The sequence below is a fragment of the Scardinius erythrophthalmus genome (assembly GCF_964197995.2).
Source record: "Scardinius erythrophthalmus genome assembly, chromosome: 24".
In the NCBI taxonomy this organism is placed as follows: domain Eukaryota; kingdom Metazoa; phylum Chordata; class Actinopteri; order Cypriniformes; family Leuciscidae; genus Scardinius; species Scardinius erythrophthalmus.
Window position 1 is genome coordinate 27,846,848 of NC_138244.1, and position 10,279 is coordinate 27,857,126.

A 10,279-nucleotide genomic window follows, 5' to 3' on the forward strand; every position below is an offset into this window, starting at 1 on the left:
AGCGAGGCCTGAGATGACGTCAGGCCAATGAGGGCGCTTCGCGCCGTCCTCGCCACTTCCCGCCGAAACGGGCGTGGCTTACCTCTATAAAAGGAGCTCGAGAAGGCTGATTCACTTGATTTTGATCGCCGAAGCGAACCAGAGTGAACCGTACGCACGGCAGAGAACGCAGTACTCGTTCCCTCTTCTAGAGAGAACCGAGGTTACGTTAGTAACCGAGTACGTTCTCTTACGAGAGTTCTCTCGTACTGCGTTTTATCAAAACGCTACGGGAACCCCTTGCAAAACGCCGTGCGTGCTGGGATAAAAACACTGATCACCGGAAGCTATTTCAGGCACACAGTGCATAATCACCAGATTGACTCACACAGAGTCAGGGAATAAGGGTGGGAGCCTTAATTCCCTATACTGTAGCGTCGTAGAATAGACATGTCCACAGACGCAAGTATAACATCACATAGACAGGGTAGGGAACCTGAACTAATGCGGGAAATGTGGGTCTTACACAGTTCTGCCCAAGATAGTCGGTAGCGCATTGCGCATGGGTTTCAGTGGTCTGACTAGACGGCTGAACAGATTACACCGACAAAAGCTTAGCCTGTAAGGCGGGAACCTCTAGGTTATAAAACCTGATAAATGTAGACGGAGAGGCCCAGCCTGCCGCCGTACATATATCCTGTAGGGAAATCCCGCTGGACCAAGCCCACGAAGAAGCAACGCTTCTCGTAGAGTGCGCTCTGACTCCCAACGGGCATGGAATGCCCTTGACAGTATAAGCTAGCGCTATGGCGTCAACTATCCATCTGGATAGACTTTGTTTCGAAACAGCCATTCCTTTGGAACGTCCGCTGAACGAGACAAAGAGCTGCTCTGTCTGTCTGAAGACAGCAGAGCGGGACATATAAGCTCTTAAAGCCCTAACAGGGCAAAGAAAACTCGAGTCCCCTTCCTCACTCGATGCCGGCAGGGCAGCCAGGGATATAATCTGAGCCCGAAAAGGCGTGTTGAGGGATTTCGGCACATAGCCATGCTTAGGTTTGAGTATGACTTTAGAGTCATTAGGACCAAACTCCAAGCATGCCGGGCTCACAGAGAGCGCGTGCAGGTCGCCTATGCGCTTCACTGAAGCGAGAGCCATCAAAAACACTGTTTTGAAAGACAAATGTTTGAGGCTAATAGACTGGATAGGCTCGAAAGGGGCACCTTTCATGGCCGCTAGGACCGTAGAAAGGTCCCACAAAGGAACTGAAGGAGGTCTGGGCGGATTCAGTCTCCTAGCTCCCCTGAGGAAGCGGATGACTAAATCATTCCTTCCCAGCGACTGACCCAGCGTTGAACCAAAGAACGCTGAAATAGCCGCCACATACACTTTGAGCGTGGAAGGGGATCTGCCCTTATCCAACAGCTCTTGTAGGAAGGAGAGAACCTCCGTTACCTCACATTCGAGGGGTGAAATGCTCCGAGCTGTACACCAGCCGGAGAAAACCGACCACTTCGAAGCATAAAGCCGCCGTGTCGACGGTGCTCTAGCCTGAGTGATGGTATTCACGACTCCCTCTGTGAGACCAAAGGGTATCCGTTGAGCACCCACACATGAAGGGACCACAGTTCCGGGTGTGGGTGCCAAATCGAGCCCCCGGCCTGCGAGAGGAGATTTCTCCTCAACGGCAGTGGCCATGGAGCGATATCTGCCAACTGCATCAGAACTGGGAACCATGTCTGGTTCTCCCAGAACGGAGCTACAAGCAGGACTGGGCATTTCGTTTCCCTGACCCGTTCCAGCACCTGTGGCAGGAGGGAGACGGGGGGAAAAGCGTATAACGGGCAGCGCGGCCACCTCCGGGACAGCGCGCTGTCGGTCTTTGAAAAGAACGCGGGGCAGAGCGCGTTTTCGCGGGACGCGAAAAGGTCCACCTCCGCTCTGCCGAATCTCTCCCACAACAGCCGGACTGTTTGTGGGTGTAGAGACCATTCGCCCGGGGGAACATTGTTCCTGGACAGTCTGTCTGGGCCCACATTCTGAAGCCCAGGTACATGCACTGCTCTCAGCGAGCGTAAGTTGTGCTGAACCCATAGTAGGAGGCGTTTCGCCAGCCTGTACAGGGATATGGATTTCAGACCGCCCTGGCGATTTATGTAGGACACCACAGCCATGTTGTCCGAACGGACTATGACGTGTTCGTCCTTGATGCGGGGACAAAAAACGCGTCATCGCGTTGTGCACTGCCAGCATTTCTAGGCAGTTTATGTGTAGGAGCTTTTCTCGTTCCGACCACAGGCCGAAGAACGGTCTGCCCTCGAGCAGAGCTCCCCATCCCGAGGTGGATGCGTCTGTCGACACCATCCTCACTCTCGAGGAAGTCCCCAGGCTTACACCTGATTGGTACCAGTCGTCCGCCGTCCAAGGCGCCAGGGCTGAAACGCAGCTCTGATCGACCTTGAGGCGTAATCGACCGGTCGCCCACGCTCTGCGCGGTACCCGCGTTTTCAACCAGAACTGCAGCGGGCGCATGCGGAGCAAGCCCAGCCGGAGAACTGACGATGCTGAAGCCATGAGACCCAGCATCTTTTGAAACTTCCTGAGCGGGGTGACAGCGCCGCGGCGGAAAGACCTCGCCGCGCGCTGAATGATCAACACGCGCTGTGGTGACAGCCGCGCTGTCATAGACTGTGAGTCCAGAACGACGCCCAGAAACAAAATCGTTTGGCTGGGGTTCAGTGAACTCTTCGCCCAAATGACCGTGATACCAAGATTCTCGAGGTGATCGAGTAAAATGGTTCTGTGCTCCACGAGCTGTGATCGTGATTGAGCTAGGATCAACCAGTCGTCCAAATAGTTCAGCACTCGCATGCCTCTGAGTCTGAGAGGAGCGAGCGCTGCGTCCATGCATTTCGTAAATGTACGGGGTGCTAGGGACAAGCCGAATGGCAGGACTGTATACTGGTATGTCTGACCCTCGAAGGCGAATCTCAAGAATCGCCTGTGATGTGACGCTATCTGTATTTGAAAATACGCGTCCTTCAGATCTATCGACATGAACCAGTCTTCTCGGCGAACATGCGCGAGAATTTTGCTGGTTGCGAGCATTTTGAAACGGCGTTTCACTAATACTCTGTTCAGTCGTCTGAGATCCAGAATGGGTCTGATACCGCCGTCCTTTTTGGGGACTAGAAAGTATCTGCTGTATATCCCCTGTTCGCTTTGAACTCGGGGAACAAGCTCTATCGCCCCTTTGCTTATCAGTTTTGATATTTCGGCGCGAAGTAGGTGTGCTACATTCAGCGGAACCGAATTTTCGACGCGCGCTGTGAAGCGCGGAGGGCGTCGACAAAACTGTAGCGAGAAGCCTCTCTTTATAATGCCTAAGACCCAGTCCGAAACCCCTGGAAGCGCTGCCCATGCATCTGCATGGTTGGCTAAGGGCCGGATACAGAGCGCGCTCTGTTCGCCGTGCGACAGAGGTGCTATGGGGCTCACAAACATAGGCGTTATGCCTGCGGCATTTGAGGCGGGGGGCGCGCTTAATACAGCGGGCGGAGCGCTCGCCCTTGACCTTACAACAGTGTTTGGCTGAGTGAGGGGGGGCTGCGCGAGTCCCATGGGACTCATGTGTGCGAGTAGATGTGGGCTGTGAGCGGGCACATTTACTGCTTGGGGCGCGCTGCTTGTGTAAGCAGCGCGCGCGCTCACAGGTCTCGTTTTTACAGAGAGCCTGTGATCTGATAGACATAGTGTTCGTGGGCACTGAGTAGTGGGCACTTTTACTATGTGGGGAGCGCAATCGACCTGAGTCGATTTTATTTGCGCGAGCCCTAAGTGCAGGGCTGTGCTTGTGTGTAGGGATGGGCACTGAGAAGTGGGCATCGACACTACATTTATAGCACCATCGGCCGTGGCCGGGACACCAGAAGTACCGTGAGTAAGTGTGGGCGCGGGAGAGCGGGCACAGTTACTGCAATGAGTGCACTGTCTGTCTGAGCAGAGTGAATGCACACAGGTTTCGTCTTTACAGAAACCACAAGGCATGCAGAACATAGTGTTTGTGGGCACTAGGCAGTGGGCACGTTCACTATGTTGCGTGCGTGATCGACCCGAGTCGAATATATGAGCGCGGGCCCTGTGTGAAGGGCTGTGCTAGTGTGTAGGGATGGGCACTAGCAGTGGGCATCTTCTCTACACATATAGCATCATCGGCCGTGCTCGTGGGCAGCAAAAACACGTCAGCAGTTGCCTCTCGGGGAACAAACAGAGTGATTTGCATTCGGCGGCATAAATATTTTCTGTCGGCCGGCCTGGGATTCGAACCTCCGATCCCCCGCGCGCAAGTCTAAGAATCTACCACTGGACCACAGTGAAGATACATTGACAAAGTCAGCGCGAGTATTATCCGCACTGGCGTTTGCTTGTCAGGCATGTACCACGTGCTTGTGGGCAGCAAAAAACACGTCTGCAGTTGCCACTCGGGGAACAAACAGAGTGATTTGCATTCGGCGGCATAAATATTTTCTGTCGGCCGGCCTGGGGTTCGAACCTCCGATCGCCCGCGCGCAAGTCTAAGAATCTACCACTGGACCACAGTGAAGATACATAGACAAAGTCAGCGCGAGTATTATCCACACTGGCGTTTGCTTGCAGGCATATATACCACGTGCTCGTGGCCAGCAAAAAACACGTCTGCAGTTGCCTCTCGGGGAACAAACAGAGTGATTTGCATTCGGCGGCATAAATATTTTCTGTCGGCCGGCCTGGGGTTCGAACCTCCGATCGCCCGCGCGCAAGTCTAAGAATCTACCACTGGACCACAGTGAAGATACATAGACAAAGTCAGCGCGAGTATTATCCACACTGGCGTTTGCTTGCAGGCATATATACCACGTGCTCGTGGCCAGCAAAAAACACGTCTGCAGTTGCCTCTCGGGGAACAAACAGAGTGATTTGCATTCGGCGGCATAAATATTTTCTGCCGGCCAGCCTGGGGTTCGAACCTCCGATCGGCCGCGCGCAAGTCTAAGAATCTACCACTGGACCACAGTGAAGATACATAGACAAAGTCAGCGCGGGTATTATCCACACTGGCGTTTGCTTGCAGGCCTGTACCACGTGCTCGTGGGCAGCAAAAAACACGTCTGCAGTTGCCTCTCGGGGAACAGACAGAGTGATTTGCATTTTCAGAACGCCTGCAAAATGCCAGAATGTGAGAAGAGTGGAAATCGCCCAGATTCAGCGGGGCTGAAAACACTCCATTCTCTTTCGCCAGTGACGCGCGGGAACCGTAGAAACGGTGTTCGGTTGCAGGCAAGCGGGTACTACGCGCTCGCTGGCTGCAAAATGCATCTCTGCAGTCGCCTTCAGGGGACTTACAGAGCAAAGCATTGGCGGCATAAATATATATGCCGCCAGACCGGGATCCGAACCCCGGTCTCCCCGCGGGAGAACCTATAATTCCACCACTGAGCCACAGGGGGATACAGGCTTTGAAAGCGGCGTCAACATGTATTCTTCGGCGTTTGCTGGCAGGCAAGCGTGTAACAGACTCACTTGCTGCAATAATATTTCCAGTCGCCGAACAGGGAACTGAGAAATGTGAGAGAAAAGAGGTCAGACCGACCAACGGTGGGACTAAGAACACTCTTTTCTCCTTCGCCGGTGAATGACGCGTGCAGAGGCAGGGTAGCTTTTCTTGTAACGTAAAGAAAAACTAATCCCGCCGTCCGCTTCCAGGAAGGGCAGCCTCGGAAAGGATGCCTGGCGAGTCCTCAGAGTCACCGTAGGCAATTGGCTCAGAGCGAGCGCGAGCGCTGCATGAGAAGGCGTCTTGAAAAAGACGCAGCTCTTTTAGGGGTGAGTGTTGCAGCGAACACACACACACACAGAAAACAGAGCAATATAGCAATAAAGGATATAGGCGTCGGAAAGCGCAGCAGGTACGGCTGTAGAAGGCGGCGTTGGCCAGCGGCTTCGAGGGCTCGTCCCGCTGAAGTGCTTGCTTCGAACGACGCTTGCTTCCGTGATCCAGCGATGCGTGCGCTTCGCTGAAGAGATTAAAATCAACTGAATCAGCCTTCTCGAGCTCCTTTTATAGAGGTAAGCCACGCCCGTTTCGGCGGGAAGTGGCGAGGACGGCGCGAAGCGCCCTCATTGGCCTGACGTCATCTCAGGCCTCGCTCGATAGGCTTAAGCAGTTGCCGCAGAGCAGCCAATGAGCGAGCAAGCCGTCTCGCCATAGCTGACTGCTGCTGCCGCAACGCGTTTTACATATATGAAAATTAAAGGATAATTTTTTGCTTCAGTGTTTCGTGAAAAGAGACTTTTCCCGTAGCGTTTTGATAAAACGCAGTACGAGAGAACTCTCGTAAGAGAACTGTATATTCTGTCCCCTTCCACTAACCCTACCCATCACACACACACACACACACACACACACACTAACCCTACCCCTAAACCTACCCATCACACACACACACTAACCCTACCCCTAAACCTACCCATCACACACACACTAACCCGACCCCTAAACCTACCCATCACACACACATACACACACACACACACTAGCCCGACCCCTAAACCTACCCATCACACACACACACACACACACACACACTAGCCCGACCCCTAAACCTACCCATCACACAAAACTTTCTGCATTTAAAAAAAACTTTAATTACTTTATTTTTATACCAGATGTACAAATGAGGACATCCCTAAAGGAAGGTTTTTGGAATGATGGGTTTACTTGCATAAAATCTGCTCTTCCAAAGTTAAACTACAAAATAAGTACAATTTACCTCAATCATTCAATTGCAAAAGTTTACACCCCCATGCTTCATGATTCCTGCTTGGGCATCAGTGAATGTACTCTGGTTCATGTGTGTTGATTTAGTTATTGTCTTGTGGACTACATATAAACATCTGTTATGTGAAACAGTTTATTCAGTTGCAATGCAGTTTTTATGATCGCTCTTATTTTGTTAAAATTATTAACATCTTCCAAGACTGTATACTCACACATACACACACACAGCCCCGATTTTGTGTATATTGGAATATTCTTGATCACTCGAGCATCACTTCACAGTGTCATCAGCTGCGCACTAGGGATCTGCCCTTATGTTGTTAATAATAATAATAATAATAAAGCATGATGCCCTGTTGAAATATGTCTGATAGGGTAATATCAGGCAAATTTGGAAGAAAAAAAACATAAATTTATATTGCAACAGTGTAACATTGCCTTTAAATTCCATTAAAACATCAATTTCAACAATAAAACACAAATAACAATAACCTGAACAACTAGTGTGTGTGTGTGTGTGTGTGTGTGTGTGTGTGTGTGTGTGTGTGTGTGTGTGTGTGTGTGTGTGTGTGTGTGTGTGTGTGTGTGTGTGTGTGTGTGTGTGTAATTTGAACGTTTCTCAAAAACAAAACAAAAAAGCCGTCATCAAAAATGCCAACAATTTAAATTACATTGAAACATCAATTTCATCAATAAAACAAATTTCATGAAAGATGTAACAATAAAAAAAAATTGAATTATTGTGATATATGTGACGTGGGAGGAGAATGTATGTGTGCGACAGGAACGACTTCGGCACAGGAAACACCAGTGGATCCTCACTCGTACCTCTTTAGGAAGATCCTCACGAAACTGATTCCAGACAGACTTCTGAGGCAGCGTGACGATTTAATGATCGATAACAAAACAGAGAGCTTTGGTGACAACAAACTTGATATTTACTGTAATTACTGCAATACTGACTTCACGCTAGAAATGTTATCAAGAGTGGGGAAAAAATTAGTCAAAATGTGCACTTTACACACAAACTGGACACCAACCTGAAATTTCAGACGCCATCTTTATTTTTCAGCTGAACGTTCAGGGAATGGAGCGCACAGGATTGTGGGATATCAGAGGCAGCGAAGGATCCATCTATGCTTGTTCCCTCGTTCCTCACGGTGCAGTTAGAGAACTAAGATGTCCTTCAGGATGGCTTTCTTTGATCGGTTTCCACAGGCTGGAGGAGCGAGGAAACGAGGAAACGAGTAAACAAGGAAATGAGGAAACAAGGAAATGAGGAAAGGAGTAAATAAGGAAAAGAGTAAACGAGGAAAAGAGTAAATGAAGAAACGAGTAAGTGAGGAAACAAGGAAATGAGGAAACGATGTAAATGAGGAAAAGAGTCAAAGAAATGAGTAAGTGAGTAAACGAGTAAGTGAGGATACGAGGAAACAAGTAAATGAGGAAAAGAGTAAATTAAGAAATGAGTACGTGAGGAAACGAGTAAAAGAGGAAACAAGGAAACGAGTAAGTGAGGAAACGAGTAAAAGAGGAAACAAGTAAATGAGGAAACGAGTAAGTGAGGAAACGAGTAAATGAGGAAAACAGTAAATTAAGAAACGAGTAAGTGAGGAAAACAGTAAATTAATAAACGAGTAAGTGAGGAAACGAGTAAATGAGGGAACGAGTAAATGAGGAAAACAGTAAATTAAGAAACGAGTAAGTGAGGAAACGAGTAAATGAGTAAACGAGTAAGTGAGGAAACGAGTAAAAGAGGAAACAAGGAAACAAGTAAGTGAGGAAACGAGTAAAAGAGGAAACAAGGAAACGAGTAAGTGAGGAAACAAGGAAACGAGTAAGTGAGGAAACGAGTAAGTGAGGAAACGAGTAAAAGAGGAAACAAGGAAACAAGTAAATGAGGAAACGAGTAAGTGAGGAAACGAGTAAATGAGGAAACGAGTAAGTGAGGAAACGAGTAAGTGAGGAAACGAGTAAAAGAGGAAACAAGGAAACAAGTAAGTGAGGAAACGAGTAAAAGAGGAAACAAGGAAACGAGTAAGTGAGGAAACGAGTAAGTGAAGAAACGAGTACGTGAGGAAACGAGTAAAAGAGGAAACAAGGAAACGAGTAAGTGAGGAAACGAGTACGTGAGGAAACGAGGAAACAAGGAAACGAGGAAACGAGGAAATGAGGAAATGAGGAAAAGTGAAACGAGTACGTGAGGAAACGAGTAAAAGAGGAAACAAGGAAACGAGTAAAAGAGGAAACGAGTAAAAGAGGAAACAAGGAAACAAGTAAATGAGGAAACGAGTGAGGAAACGAGTAAATGAGGAAAACAGTAAATTAAGAAACGAGTAAGTGAGGAAACGAGTAAATGAGGAAACGAGTAAAAGAGGAAACGAGTAAGTGAGGAAACGAGTAAAAGAGGAAACAAGGAAACGAGTAAGTGAGGAAACGAGTAAGTGAAGAAACAAGTACGTGAGGAAACGAGTAAAAGAGGAAACAAGGAAACGAGTAAGTGAGGAAACGAGTAAAAGAGGAAACAAGGAAATGAGTAAGTGAGGAAACGAGTACGTGAGGAAACGAGGAAACAAGGAAACGAGGAAATGAGGAAAAGTGAAACGAGTAAGTGAGGAAACGAGTAAATGAGGAAACAAGTAAATGAGGAAACGAGTAAGTGAGGAAACGAGTAAATGAGGAAAACAGTAAATTAAGAAACGAGTAAGTGAGGAAACGAGTAAATGAGGAAACGAGTAAATGAGGAAAACAGTAAATTAAGAAACGAGTAAGTGAGGAAACGAGTAAATGAGGAAACGAGTAAGTGAGGAAACGAGTAAAAGAGGAAACAAGGAAACGAGTAAGTGAGGAAACGAGTAAAAGAGGAAACAAGGAAACGAGTAAGTGAGGAAACAAGGAAACGAGTAAGTGAGGAAACGAGTAAATGAGGAAAACAGTAAATTAAGAAACGAGTAAGTGAGAAAACGAGTAAGTGAGGAAACGAGTAAGTGAGGAAACGAGTAAATGAGGAAACGAGTAAAAGAGGAAACAAGGAAACGAGTAAAAGAGGAAACAAGGAAACGAGTAAGTGAGGAAACGAGTAAAAGAGGAAACAAGGAAACAAGTAAATGAGGAAACGAGTAAGTGAGGAAACGAGTAAATGAGGAAAACAGTAAATTAAGAAACGAGTAAGTGAGGAAACAAGTAAATGAGGAAACGAGTAAATGAGGAAAACAGTAAATTAAGAAACGAGTAAATGAGGAAACGAGTAAGTGAGGAAACGAGTAAGTGAGGAAACGAGTAAAAGAGGAAACAAGGAAACGAGTAAGTGAGGAAACAAGGAAACGAGTAAGTGAGGAAACGAGTAAAAGAGGAAACAAGGAAACAAGTAAATGAGGAAACGAGTAAGTGAGGAAACGAGTAAATGAGGAAAACAGTAAATTAAGAAACGAGTAAGTGAGGAAACGAGTAAGTGAGGAAACGAGTAAATGAGGAAAACAGTA